At 33.6% G+C, this 14355-nt stretch overlaps 1 protein-coding gene across 2 annotated transcripts in view; it reads left to right on the forward strand.

Annotated features, from left to right (window-relative positions):
- Positions 1-2692: 2692 nt before the first annotated feature.
- The window catches only part of LOC128164689 (uncharacterized), a 64863-nt gene continuing 53200 nt past the window's right edge, over positions 2693-14355 (forward strand). For both annotated transcript variants that reach the window (XM_052828670.1, XM_052828672.1), the window contains exon 1: positions 2693-2794. The gene's annotated coding sequence lies outside the window, so the exon portion shown is untranslated. The remainder of the gene's footprint in view (positions 2795-14355) is intronic.

Here is a 14355-nt window from a genome sequence, read left to right on the forward strand (position 1 = left end):
ATATATACACCAAAGCTTGTATATACAGTGAAGATTCTAAATGTTAAAATCGTGACCACAGACTAAAATTGGGGCCCCAAGAGGGGTTTCAAAATTTAAACATAAAAATATAAAGGGAAAATGTTAAAACATCTTCTTCTCAAGAACTACAATGCTACAATTTGTGAGATTAAATTGCAAGCGTCCATCTAAAATGTAGATTCTAAATTGTTAAAATCGTGACCCCGGACTAAAACTCGGGCCCCAGGAAGGTTTCAAAGTCTAACATAAAAATATAAAAGGGAAAATGTTAAAAAATCTTAAGAACTACAATGCTATAGTTTGTGAGATTACTATGCAAGCATACTCAAATAATGTAGATTCTAAATTGTTAAAATCGTGACCCAGACTAATAATGTGGCCCCAGGAGGAGTTAAATGATTAACTTTTAAATATTGGGATTATACTAGTATTTAAAAACTAAAATAAAATAATACAATGCAGTTGTTCAGGTGAGGGATGTTGCCAATGGGCCTCTTGTTAGATGTGAATCTATATTTATCAGCAAAATTATTATTAAAGTTAAATAACAGACATGAATTTAGATTAGCATTCGTAAACTTAAGTTTAAATATGAAAATTATGGTTTAGTAATTACGGTTCGTAAACTAAAGTTAACAGTCGATAACTATGAAACTGTTTACTCATTTTTGAAAATATGTTGTGCCATACATGTTACTTAACAACAATATTGAGTTTAACATACTAACACATTTGTGGAACTATTGAAGGATCTATCATCACTATTTGTTAATGTCTTCTCTTTTAAAGCGATTTGGATCCTCATTTGAACGATCCTGAAATCCCTTACACAATACAAATTTTGGTTGAAGTTGATTAGATGATTCAAGAGAAGAAAATAAAAATTGAGAATACATATGACAATGACAAAAAAACTAACAAATTTAGATTAGATAATATGGCTAAAATCTTTAAATAATAATTCTTGATGGTTTGTGTCAGTATATCTATTGTTAACATGTATTTAAACCCCCCCCCCCCCCCCCCCCCCGCCTTAGCAAACCTCTCTCTGTCGAAACATCGCCAACACATCAGAAATTGCCATGCTAATTTCACCGTTGTCCTCTCTATAACAGGTTAAGCTTCTCTGTATCTGAGTGTCTTGTAAAAATAGACGGAAAAAGAACAGTTAAACACCTCGGACGGAGGTGTTAAACTCAGCACGTGACAGGACAGTTTGCTGATATTTTATGCATTTTAAAATTAACCTGTAATATTTATTAAAAGCATAATGATTAGGGATAAAGATTGAACCAAGGGTAGAGAATGACCTAGACAAGGATTTTTTTCGATAACTCTGCCATGACCTTAATTATCCTTAGACTTAGAAACGTGTATCAAAGTCACTGCACATACCCAAAAGCACCATGTGATTTAAGCATGAGCCAAATTTGGCAGAGGGGAGAGACGATATGCCCCGGATAAGTGATCTCTGACTGACAGACGGACAGAAGGACGGATTGACCTTGAAACTTGGCTGAAGGTTGCTGCATATCTTTTGCAGAAAAGTACTGTTTATTGAAGTATGATCCAGATATGGCTAGGTGGAGATAAAATATGCTCTATTTTTAGTGGTCTGATATGACTTGACCTTTGACCTAAAATGATCAATCAAGGTCACTGCACACCCTTTGACCAAAGGCACTCGTAGGTGAAGACTGGAGAGAGAACATAAGATTCGGAGAAGGATTTTTCAAATAATTCAGCTAAAGCCTCAACCTCAGACTTAAATTTTGGTCCAGGGTCACTGCCCATCCTTAACCCAAAGGCACTTTGTAGGTTAAGTATTGGCCAGATTGTGCCAAGGGGGGAGAGAAGATATGCTCCTGACAAGTGATTGCGGACGAACAGACGGATGGGCGGACTGATCACTATAGGACTCCCACAGAGCGGGCTCCTAATAAGACAACCAGCATTGGAAGAAATAATACTGTGCCCGAGACAGGACAAATTTCATCTCTCTAAATCTTAGAGACCGTCACCTTCTCTTCTCCTCTGCGGCTCTGACTCTTGAACTGACCAAACATAAAACAACGAGAAATGACACAGTTTGGAAGAAATCAAAAGATAGAGAAGATCTCGGTGGACAGGGGCACAGCTAAAGAGGGAACCTCTCCTGGTTCAACACAGTCATTGAGGGGTAAGTCTATGCCCCTAGAAAGTCTACTGTATTGTACATGATGTGCTGAAACAACTAATTATTGAAAGACTTTTATTATTTGTATTTTATTTTCAAAATCTTACAATGACCTTAAAAAATTGTACAATTGTCTGTATTGAAAAAATCAAAAATGTGTAAATATTTTGTACATGATTTAATAGGCAGTTGTGAAGGATGTAAGCATAAACATGAAACATGAAACAGCATTAGGGGAGCTTCGGTCAGCCTAATGCAACACAGAAGGCCACAGGGAACCTTCTTCAATGACCAGGGAGGCTTCATCACTGTGTAAGTCGTAATAACAAAGTGTCCAGCCTACTGAAAATAAGCTATTGAATATAACGTATCCCGGAATGAAGAAAAAATGTCAACATCTCTTATTAAATCTCCGTAAACATTTGTGAATTTTTTCCCGCGATTTTTACAGCGAATCTGAATGGGTCAAATAAAACCACGTGATCTATATTTTAATGACAAGAACATTAGCAGGTCTAGACTATGTAGGTCATGAATCGGACGTAAAATACGTATAATTCAATTTAATTTGGATTAACCCAATCCCGGTCTTTCAAAGTAAGTTTACTCTTAAAAAATCAAATGTTTGGTTAAGTTATTTGTAAGATAAAATAGTGTTAGAAATTTATCATGAGTTATGAAGACGTGATGTTATTTGGTGTATGTATATGTTGTATGTCGACTCTGGAATAGATGCAACCAGTTACATGTGTTATAAGTTTGACGTACTCATGTTGGTCTAGTGGAAAAATGAAATCTTTACTAGAGCAACATGAATGCAAACTTATAACACATTTAATGCTTAGGTCACATTTATATTAAGCCGATGGTCGGGCGAACAAATTTTCCTTGTATCGTCGGCTAAAGAACATGATCGCAAAAAGCTAGTGTCGGACGACGCGGAGCAGTTACGATCATCAAACGTTCAGCGTCAACTTGATTTTAACGGTCGGCCGATTAACAATTTTGCAGCTGCTGAATGCTTCAATTTATTGACAAAAAAAGTCTGCAACAAGGCGTCGTTCACCTGACTGCCGTTTATCGGTAGATTTTTTGTCGTCAATCGGTGTTTGCCGGCCGACATTTAAAAAAAACGCAAATGCCTAAACCTCGACCGACCGACGACAGACATAAAATATCTGTCAACCGATGGTCGGACGATGATCGAGGGTCGCTCGATGGACTAATCAAGGATGTTTCAACGGAAGAAGTCGGCCACCCACGCAGAAAAAATTGTAACTTGCCTACAAGGACACGAAATTGGTCGGCTGACGAAAAAAGAGGTCGATAACAACCAACAAGGGGCGCGCTTGATTAAGCTTAACTTGGTGTACACCAGTATACACCCGTGTAAAAATTTTGTGTTGTATATCAAGTCCACTTCAATGGTGTAGTGTACATGGTGTAGGGAAGTTAAGAATGAATATGACGGAAAAGGGTGCAGTTTTAACAAAGAATCTGCTGTTCTGCGACAATTAGTAGGTTTTTTGTGATATGAATGCAATAAAATAAACACACATTTCAAATTTAATGGCTTTCATACAAACGGCAACTTTTATGCGACTTCTAATCCGTTACATTAATTACTTAAAATCATTTTCCAAGTTTCCATCATAACACTCGTCCGCCATATTGGTTTCAGTGCTACACCCAACAACACATGCCCCTGACTCGTTGTAGAAAAGTGTACACCCGGTGTACATCTAAACGCTACACCTTTGCACTTGATTTACAAAAGTGTACACGATGTACACCTTTTGGTAAAATCAAGCGCGCCCAAGGCAACGGCTGATGAACTGGCGACTTTCGCCCGAATAATCCCATTTTTTTCTAAAATTACCATCGGCGTTGGTCGTTTTTGTGACTAGTGTTTTACTGGTCGCCGCTATTCCGATGTCAAAGTCTCGATCATGCATTTGACTTTGGACGGACATTTACATTTGAGGTATTTGGGATTCATATTATACAAATGATTTGGGTTTATTGGAATTTACATAAATTATAAGATTTCGTAAAGATATACTTCGATTGGTTAGGACATAGTTGTTGAATCTGATGATAAATAGAGAACATGCAAAGCATATTTAACATTGTGTGACGAGTTTTTCGAGGTTCCTAAGTTACCAAATTCAGTTTGAGATATTTCACAAAAAAAAAAAACTTAATTGCAAACTATAAAAAAATCTAAGTACAGAAAAATAATATTTCCGCCTTAATATGTTCAAGATCCACGTATTTGATGAATTATTTCCTGATTCGTTTAATTAGAAAAAAAAATACAAAACTGATGTACCGTATATCAGGTTTTTTCCGCGTGTATCCAATTTCCGCTTTGTTTGCGACGATTTCCGAATCGCGGAAAATAAATCAGCGTAAATTTGATACAAAGTTTAGAATTCTCTCTTTCCTGATAAAGTAAACAGGTAAGTAAAAGTACGGTGAACTATGCTCAGTTAGTTTAATGAGAGGTACAAATTGCGGGATCGGAGGACTAACGCCAGATAATAGATTCGTTGTTTATTTAATTAATATTTTGACAAGCTAATTAAAACGGTCGCTTTCCTTGCGTAGACTGATGTCTAATTATACCTGAGCAACTGGTATATGTAACGGTACATGATCTATTTATCTATGACTGTTTGCGTCTCTGAAAATAATTATCGGTAATTATTTCACATTCAGGAAAACGTGTAAATGGTTTCTTTGTCCGAATTTAGATACTTTTCCCCTCTTACCTCACAGGTTTAAACAATCGTGAATTATATTTTCACTATGACTTTGAAAAAGTGAAAATTTGATTCGCGTAAATTTTATATACCGTTCTAGGCTCTGATTCGCTGAAAAAACATGACGCGGAAAAAACCTGATATACGGTATATTCCAAGATTTGAATTCACCTTTCCTATCTTTGTATGGAACTAACAGAATGTAAACAATTTTGTCAGACTGAACTTTTTTTCATTACAAACCTTGCCTGTTTTTTGTATCTTGTTTCACACCAAGCTGTCACCAGCCTCACAGGGACCTACCTCTATATTTTAATTTCTTCAGTTCCCCAGCTGGCGGCGACATCCGTCTCGGGTTAGTTTCCCGGATATCTTTTATACAGGATTTCTTATTGTCAAAGCAACTAGTTTCATTCAATGTTAACGTTTTGGGGGGTTTTCTAATCCTTTTAAATGCATTTCTAGGCTATAATTTTCCATTTGTACTGTACGTTTTGACAATCGATAATTAAATGATCCTCTTTATAAAAAACAAGGAATTAGGAACCTTTCCTTTTTTCTGCGCATGCTCGCTATTTTAGAGAGTCAGTTTATCTACAAAGAGCTATTTCACACCTCACAGCCTACTCAATATTCAGGGTCATGAACCCTGGGGAGCATTCATTATTATCCCCAAGAGAGACAACTCTTGAAAACGTGCATTAACTATAGTCCGTTTCTTAATCTTATTAAAATAAATAAATTGAGAAAAGTTTTCAAAGTATTTTAATTATAAATAATACATATAACAATGAGTAAAAGGCATGAAAAAGGCATGAAAGAAGTACATTTATTTATCAAATATAGTAGGCTGGTACATGTACCTGGTGAATATTAAATGTATATTGCTTGTAGGTACATGTATAAATCTACACAACTACATTCAATTAATACACTGTGTTATGTAAACTGAATAAAAATACACAGGTTGTAAGAATTTTTTTTTAAAATGAATTTTCTTAAAATGAAAAATAAATTAATGAAATTGCATATATCATTCTAAAAAAATCATACTACTAATAGACATGAAGTTCAACATAAATAAAGTGATACACAAGATGGATAGGATATAATGTACAGCAATTTAAGATTAAGATGTCATTTTTCATATGAAAGGTAATTAAAACTCCATACCATTTAAACAATGAAAAGGTTGCAGTAGGCCTATTTGTATCTAGTTGAATATAATGAAAATAAATGATGACCTTGTATACCTCATTTTAAGAAAAAAACAAGTGAAAAGCTGTCAATGTGACAGCAAACCGGGTTTTCTTTTATGTGAACTGTATCCATAATCCATGTCAACCCTTTTCCAGTGAAATGGAGTACCCTACATGTATATGCAACATTTTGCCAAAAAATGACTAAGTTCAAAAGCTAGTATTTTTTTCATAAATTATCGGAAATCAAAATCCTAGCAATATGCACACCTCTGATATATGTACAATTGATCTGCAAAAGAACAACTTCCTATCTTGAGAACTGTAGGAGGAGTTATCCGTACAATGACGGTACACTATATGCAATATTTTGCCAGAAAATGACTAAGTTCAAAAGCTGGTATTTTTTTCATAAATTATCGGAAATCAAAATCCTAGCAATATGCACACCTCTGATATATGTACAATTGATCTGCAAAAGAACAACTTCCTATCTTGAGAACTGTAGGAGGAGTTATCCGTACAATGAGGGTACCTTTTTTGGAGCCGCCCGCCCGCCCGCCCGCCCGCCATTTTCACCATTTTAATAACCGGATTTTTCCGTTGGAAAACCCGGTTAAAAAGTAATAAACATGCTGTTCAAGAAACTAAAGTGATATATTACATGAATCAATATGATATACTGTACAGCAATTTTAATCATATATTGGATTTGTTTCCAAACATTGGAATAAAGGGGAAAAAAACTTTTATAACTTATTTAGATTAAATAAAATTCTTAAAAAATATTAATATTTGTATTTCATGGCTAAAACTGAATATTTTTTGGTCAATTTCTTCTGTTCATGAACAAGACATACTTTTATCAGACACTTTTATTAGCTCACCTGAGCTGAAAGCTCAAGTGAGCTATTCTGATCACATTTTGTCCGTCGTCCGTCTGTCCGTCCGTCCGTCTGTCCGTCTGTCCGTCTGTAAACTTTTTACATTTTGAACTTCTTCTCTAAAACTGCTTATCCAATTTCAACCAAATTTGGCACAAAGCATCCTTATGGGAGGGCAAATATAAATTGCAAAAATAAAAGTCCGATCTGTATTCAAAGCGGAGAAAACCTTGAAACTGTAGAAAAAGGGGGGTGTATTTTTAAAAATCTTCTTCTCAAGAACTACCGAGGCAAATTCAACGTAGTTTAGCATAAATTATCCTTATGGGAAGGAAAATATAAATTGCAAAAATTAAGGGGTAATTTTGTTTCAAATCTAAGTTATTACGAAAATAATAATAAAGGAAAGGCGTGTTTCAACCAGTTTAATAGCATCGGGCTCGGCATCCGATAAAATGGGTAGGCAAGACTTGGCCTGGGCAAAACAAAAGATTGGCAGTTATTAATCTGCCAATCTCATTAAAATTTCAGGATATTTGATGGACTAGTATATTTGTATTCGCTGTAGATATTGCTGCAAAATAATGCGTATTTGGAATTGACGTTTGCCGATCTGCCCCGGCATTTATTTTGCCACGGCCCGGGTTTGCATACCCATTTTACCAAGACTCGTATTCCATACTTCTAAAACGAGGTTCTTTGTTTAAAGCAGCCATGACATTATACGAAAAAGGGTCGACCTGACTATGATGAATTTGCTTGTTGTGCAACAGTTCGCGTATGAAGGGAAATTTTGAAACATGAAAAATATATTGGTGCCGATTTTGTGAAGTAAATTGAGGCTAAATATTTCAATGCGTTGACAGTTTTCACACATGACGTTGGTGTTAGCTTGTTCTGATTTTCGTTTCGTTTTCATTATTTATGCTTTGTAACCTGGAAAGTATCGTCTGTATTTCGTGATTTTTACGTATCAAATCAAACAGAGACTTCGGTAAATCAAAAAGTTACGTTAACTGTTTACCTGCGCAAATTAAGCAAAATCTGATGTAGGGGTACTGAAATACAATTCATTCTATCAGTAATTCGGCATTATCTTTTGCGTAATGGTAGATTAATGCAATAGGTTTTGTTGAGATGCTCGACATTTTCTCTAGTTTATTCAGTTTAAATAGAGTTTGATATCGCTTACGGAAATATGTAGGTATATACATGTATATATATAATTCATTATACATGTAGTGCATGTTTCTTGTGTTTAATTGTTTACAATTTCTATTTACTAACCATATTTGAGTGTTAAGCTTCGAATTATAAGCAAGATACAGAGATTAGCTCACAATTCTATGTTTGTACACAGATCTTAAAAGCTAAAGATTAAAAAAGTAACAAAAAATTGTCAATATTTATTACGAAAATTTTCAAAATCTGTTCTTCCAGAAACCAACTTATTGAATTGTAAACTTAACCTTTTTAGCTCACCTGAGGATGGGGAAGTTTAACAAGTGAATATATAGATTAAATCTTTAGAAATCTTCTTCTCAGAAACTAATCGGCCAGGAAAGCTGAAACTTGTGTGGAAGCATCCTCAGGTAGTGTAGATTCAAAGATGTGAAAAACATGACCCCTGGGGGTAGGGTGGGGCCACAATGGAGGGTCGAAGTTTAACATATGAATATAAAAAGTAAATCTTTAAAAATCTTCTTCTCAGAAACTAATCGGCCAGGAAAGCTGACACTTGTGTGGATGCATCCTTAGGTAGTGAAGATTCAAATTTGTGAAAATCATGACCCCCAGGGGTAGGGTGGGGCCACAATGGGGGATCGACGTTTTACATAGGAATCCACAGTAAATCTTTAAAAATCTTCTTCTCAGAAACTATTCAGCCAGGAAAGCTGACACTTGTGTGGATGCATCCTCAGGTAGTGTAAATTCAAAGTTGTGAAAATCATGACCCCCGGATGTAGGGTGGGGCCACAATGGGGGATCGAAGTTTAACATATGATTATATACAGTAAATCTTTAAAAATCTTCTTCTCAGAAACTAATTAGCCAGGAAAGCTAAAACTTGTGTGGAAGCATCCTCAGGTAGTGTTGATTCAAATTTGTGAAAATCATGACCCCTGGGGGTAAGTTTGGGCCACAATGGGAGGTCGATGTTTTACATAGGAATAAACAGAGTTATTCTTTAAAAATCTTCTTCTCAGAAACTAATCAGCCAGGAAAGCTGAAACTTGTGTGAAAGCATCCTCAGGTAGTGTAGATTTAAAGTTGTGAAAATAATGATCCCCAGGGGTAGGGTGGGGCGTCAATGGGGGGGGGGGGGTGTCAAAGTTTAACAAAGGAATATATAGGGCAAATCTTTAAAAACTAATCAGCCAGATGATTCTTTATAATTGTTAAGACTTTGGCCCCAGGACAATTCTTTGGCCTCACGAGAAGGTTCAGAGTTTGATGTACGTTTATATCCCATATATAAACTATTGTTACGGATCTTTTTTAGAACTGCAATACTCAACATATGATATGGCTATAAAATCATCCTGTTAGAAAAGGGACTAATGATTATAAACAAAAGAATATCCAGGGGAAAATGGATTTTATTTATACAGGATTTACATGAATTATTGTACATTGTCCAGATAGTTTGTATTATGACTCCATTGAGCTGATTTTATCATACCTATTGTTCCTCAGGTGAGCGATGTGGCCCATGGGCCTCTTGTATATATTATGTCCATTTCTCATTGTAACTAAGTATTTTTGTTCTGTTTGTATACAAAAGAGTATATTAAAGGACTTAGACACAATTTGAGCTTAAAATTCAAAATTTTATATTTCCATTTTCAATATTTAGAATGGTTGATATGGGTATTTTTAATGCTTTGTCAAAATTTGAAAGTCAAATAGTGAGTTTAAAGAAAGATAAAGAATTAAATATTCTTTGTTTTGTAAACAAAGCGCGAGTCTTGTTATTGTTTACATATGTGTTTTATTGGTGTAAGTTTCATTCAAATGTTGCTTTTTTCTATCAATAAATTCTTACCCCTGTATCTCTCTTATAACTTGACTTCTAACATTCAAATTATGGTCAATTATTCAAAATGTGCAAGTAAATCATTTTATGCATAAAGAAATTGAAAACAAAATTTTGATCTAAAATCGTGTCCAAGTCCCTTTAAAAAAAACTTGTATAAAATAGTAAGCCTAAATTCCAATTTAAAAAAAATAGCTGCTTCCAAAAATGTTACATGTATATGAATATGTTATATAAAAACATATGTTAGATGGATGGGTAGGAAAAATACAAAATAAGTGCACTCGTTAAAAAGTTTTCTGGTATTCATTATGTGAACACAATTCATCCAGTAAGATTTAAAGTTATGCAACATAAATAAGAATGTTATGAATGATGTGTATAGAACAAATTCTTCTGTGGTTGGCTCCATAAATCTTGAAAAGATGGTGTGAGTTGGTAAAAAGGCAGAATAAGGTTCCATTCTAATCCTCATGCATTCCATTCAAGAAATATTCATAATTGTCACTGTCTGGAAACTAAAATAGAATAAACATAAAGTGTTAAGAGAATTACATGTAATTTTTGCAAACATTGTGCACTCATCAAATACTTACATGTATATATTCAATGAAGTTATTTATGGAATGTGCAATTATTAACAATGTAATCTTTTCTGATATTGTACATACATGTATTACATCATTTTGCCACTAATTTTAAACCCAGCTGACAGTTTCTTTTTGTTATATATACAGCGTCAAAAGATAGTTGCATCATGTGCATGTACTTTCAGTAATTTTAAAAGCCATAAAAACATTTCAGTACTACAAAACACTTTAAATTTGTCAAATTATTTTACAAATGAAATATGTACTAATATACCAGTAAGTCACAAGTGATATATACTTTTTAAAGCAGTACAATGTATCACTTATATGACAACATCAGGAAACCTGGCTCAATCAATTCTGCACACACATGATAAATGTAATGAATGTGTAACTTCAATGGTGTAACTTCAAAGATATTTAGATATCCAGTGGACAGAAAGATATTAAATATATTGAACAAAGATCAAAGTCATAAACACTTATATAACACTTATGTAACATATGATTGTCTGTATGAGTTTCAACTATCAACATTCTATGTACACCAAAATATGATTGCGTCAATAACAAAAACTAATCTGAAAAACATATTTCCAGCATAAGAAATTCATGGGATTTCTGCAAATCCCATTTTCTCAGAGAGTGTAAAACACATCTCCTAAAGTTTATAATATTTTCAAACTTCTGGTATTCCTTTCAGAGGTTCCCACCCCTTAAAATACAAATAATCAAGCAAATTTGCAACAAGATGCCCATATAAACCTTTCCCTTTTACACAAGACATTGTAGCTATTTAGATGACCTTGCTTGGCTTTCAATCAGCTTAAACCAAATATATCTACATATGGAAGACAAGTTGTAAGTTTATTACATGACAAAGAAGTACCTTCTGGGCTTCAGCAGACTTGACTGGATCATCAGCAATATCAAGTTGACAATATTTTCTATATTCCTGATCTTCAGATCATCTGGAAGCCGCAGGTAAATCTGTAGATTAGAAGAAAAAAGATACACTAGCTATCATTACATAACTAAATGCTGTCATTATCAAAACAAAAGGGTGTGTCCTAGATTACACTTTTTTATGGGCACATGCAGTATCTGAGACATGGTCAAAACATTACCATGATAACAGCTATAACAACTCATTAAGTGGGAAATGACATATAACTAAAAAATTTGTTATGGCTTTTCATACTCTCTCTCTCTCCATGATCTCTCTCAACATCTTTATCAGCAATATTTCTAGTGCAATGTGGCATTATTGAAATATACATATGGTTCAACTGTTCATGAAAGCAAGGCAATCAATAACAATTACCTGTACACTGTAATTATACACACACACACACACTCTCTCTGTCTCTCTCTCTCTGAGTCTATCTCTCTCTCATACTCTCAATCATATAATGTTATAGCGAGCGCAGCTCGCCGGTGTAACGAAGAATATTGACCCGGGTTGAAAATTGACCCGGGGGTCATTTTTCCACGTTGAATATTGAGACCAAAGGTGTTGAATAAAGACCCTAATCCGTTGAATATTGACCCGCATCGTGGAATTTTGATCATGAAACCGGTTCAAAATTCAACAGCAAAGAAGCATAAATTAACGAATCAATATTATAATTTGAGTTTTATTTAATTAAAAATTATCAGTTTTTATATATTTATTCTTTAGATATACATGTTCACATGTTTCAACGGGGGGGGGGGGGGGGGGGGGGGTTAAAATGAGACTTAAATAATTATTATTTGAATTTACATAGTAACCCTTTAAATATGTACATGTAATAACTATTTTATTCATAATAAACTTTACGCGTATAATTGCTGTTTGTGATATCTATATATTTTTAAAGAAATATATGTTTTTTAATAATATTAGTATACATGGTTACACGTTAAAATATTCAATTCAGTAAAACTCTTTTTTTAATTTGCTGGAAAAGTGTACAAATATAAATAATTTTTAAAAAATTACAATACGTCATATCATTTAATTTTGGTTTTACGTTCACCCAGTAAATTGAAACTTTGATATTGTTCATTGTAAATTTTCTGAGTGGATGTAACTAAAAAAAATTACAGTATGTCATATTGAGATTTTTGTGTTTGCACCCACTCAGTTTGTTAAAACTGTGACTGTCTGAATTTTGTATTCACACCCATCCAGCCAATAACAGTTTACAAAATGATGATATGCTAACATGATTGTACTCTTTCATGAACAATGCTGTAGTAACTATACCTTGAAAGCCGAATTTTGGTGTTTTATTTGTTCCGTTAGAATAACTTTTGATGTAACTAAATATCATCAAATCGCTAATTTTTCTAGGCATTAACAATTCTGCTTCATGGAATCTGTAGCAAGTTAGCAACCTAATTTTTGTTCAGGATGACAATAGAATTTTGCTTTAAAGTTTCTAAATTGCTTTGATCACAAAAATTTATCATAAATTTACTAACAGTAATTGTTTTCGTCAATGAATTGGTAAATTGCATTTTGTGAATAGAAATAAGTAGTAGAAGATCATACAGCAGCGTTGGAGTAGATGATTGACCTTCACAGCCACCTACATTATTAATTTAATTTAAACGTGTTAAATGTGTATATTATGTGTATATAAGACATGAGGTACTTGGATATTAAATAATTATCTGAATATTTATCATGTATGATTGTATGACATATTGTTGGTAGACATGTTCACTCACACCTATATTAACAAACATATCACCTTCATTTATACCTGCAGAGATACAAACATAAGAATGAGATTTTCATGATCCAGCCCATTTGAAAAGAACAGTAAATAAAAGGGAACTATATATTAAGTAAATATACAGGTATAATACTTAAATAGGTTTAAACAGTGTACCTTAAGAGAATCAAAAACGCTTTGGAGATCTAATATAAGTATAAACATGGGAAACAATTTTACAATTTTATCTATATGAAAAATCAGAACTACCACAAAGTATATAGTTCATATAAAATGGTACACTAATGTCAAAAAGTTGTTTAAAAAGTTCGTCTCTTTGTTGAGTGTATCTTGGATATCCAGGGGAAAAATCACATTTCCTTCAGATTCAGACCCACAGTATAAACATCGACTCACATCAGAAAAAAAATCCTTAAATAAGTAAGCTTTACAAGCTTTATTCCGTAATTGACGTAAAATAATTTTTCCTATTGTCTTAACTGAAAGGTTTGTAAACTATAGGTATATTTTGTTTTTTAAAGTTTTGACTTAATAGAAAGATAAAGTTGATGAAATTTTCTTTATTCCATAATTTACATGTAGACGGAGCAAAGCTATTGTAATAAGTATATTGTGGTATATAGTAAAAATAGCTAATTCGATCTATGATTATATGCATGTCCAGTAAGAAAATATGATTGAATTCAATCTAACATATCTTGTGGTGCTAAACCATTTATATTCTTGTAGAATATAATTAGTTTATGGTTATCCCTTCGAGATTGCAAGGTTTCCAAATTAAGCTCACTATATAAAATTATTTTAGAAGAATTAACTCTGATCCCTGTCACTGTCCTGGTTGCTTCAATTTGTACATGTTTAAGCAATTCGGACTTTTCCTTGATACAGCTGCTCCAAACAACATATCTATTAGTTGTATACTTTTCGCATACCTTTTTAATGTATATACCATTAATA

This window comes from Crassostrea angulata, chromosome 10 (assembly GCF_025612915.1).
Source record: "Crassostrea angulata isolate pt1a10 chromosome 10, ASM2561291v2, whole genome shotgun sequence".
Classification (NCBI taxonomy): domain Eukaryota; kingdom Metazoa; phylum Mollusca; class Bivalvia; order Ostreida; family Ostreidae; genus Magallana; species Magallana angulata.